Genomic DNA, 1,387 nt, shown 5'->3' with positions numbered 1-1,387 from the left:
ATCTATCTATCTATCTATCTATCTATCTATCTATCTATCTATCTATCATCTCTTCCCCTCTTAGTTTGCTCCCGTGTGGTTTGGGCAGACCCACCACTCTCCCCAGGCTGTACTCTGTAGTGCATTCTTCTGGGGGTGGGGTCAACATAGCTAGGACTGAGGCCAGCCCCACAGAACTTTCTCTTAGTCTGCTGCTTCATGACAGTCTGTTACCCTTGAGTCTCGGGGCCCCAGGTTGAGGTCTGGTACCTTTCTCACTCCCTGTGGAGACATGGACAATACCCTCCCCTATGTGGGTTTGTGCCTTGTTCACCCTGACCCCACACCCAGTGTCCCCCCTCCCTTTGAGTTGGCTGCCTTAGGCATCCCCGGGTTGGGTTTGACCCTTGCTAGTGTGCCTGAACCTTACTCCGAGAATATATGGACTTTTTGGAATTTATGGTGACTTTTCCCCTATGCCCCTTGTGCTTTATAAGCTTACCTCAGTGGATTCATGTTGTACTTGTTTTTTTTGTACTTGACCTACTTCACTTAGCATAATTTCCTCCAAGTCTTCCTGTGCGTCAATGTGCTTCATGTGTTCATCACTGATTTTTAGGGAAGCATAGTAATCCATTGTATGTATATACCAAATTTTTAATCCATTCATCGGTTGATGGAGATTTAGGCTGTTGCCAATTCTTTGTGATTGTGAACTGTGCTGTGATGAACATTGGAGCATAGATGTGTCGTTGTGGACTTTTTTTTACTTCTTCTGGATATATACCCCGTAGGGGTATTTCTGGGTCATGTGGTAGCTCAATTTCTATTTGTTTTAGGTATAGCTGTATCAATTTCCATAATGGCTGCACATACCTACAGAACCACCAGCAGTGGGTGAGAGTTTGATCCAGGTCAATAGCTAGTCATTTTGCAGTAGAGAGTTATTCATCTTCCAATTTGTTGATTTCCAGCCTTCTTGTGTAGTGGTCTGAGAGGGAAGTCTGAGTGTCCTCTATGTGCTTGAATTTACATAGGCTCGACTTGTGTCCTAGCATGTGGTCTGTCTTTGACTATGTGCCATGTCAGCTTTACCTGACTTTAGCATTTACTATACAGCCACAGTAGTCAAAACAGCATGGTATTGGTATAATGACATATTCAAACCAATGGAAAAGAGCTGAAAACCCATAAATGAAATCATGAGCATACAGACAACTAATCTTTGATAAGGCTTCCCAAAATAGCAAATGGGAAGTGGATGCCGTCTTCAATAAATGCTGCTGCAAAAAACAGACATCTACCTGCAGAAAATTGAAGCTAGATCTTTACCTCATTCCATGCACAAGAATGAATTGAAGGTGTATCACAGACCTTGAGGTAAAAACCATAAACCATTTAGGGCCAT

The sequence above is a fragment of the Echinops telfairi genome, unplaced genomic scaffold (genome assembly GCF_000313985.2).
Source record: "Echinops telfairi isolate 266 unplaced genomic scaffold, ASM31398v2 ScPeMD7_7457;HRSCAF=8495, whole genome shotgun sequence".
NCBI lineage: Eukaryota > Metazoa > Chordata > Mammalia > Afrosoricida > Tenrecidae > Echinops > Echinops telfairi.
This window is presented reverse-complemented; position numbering follows the sequence as displayed.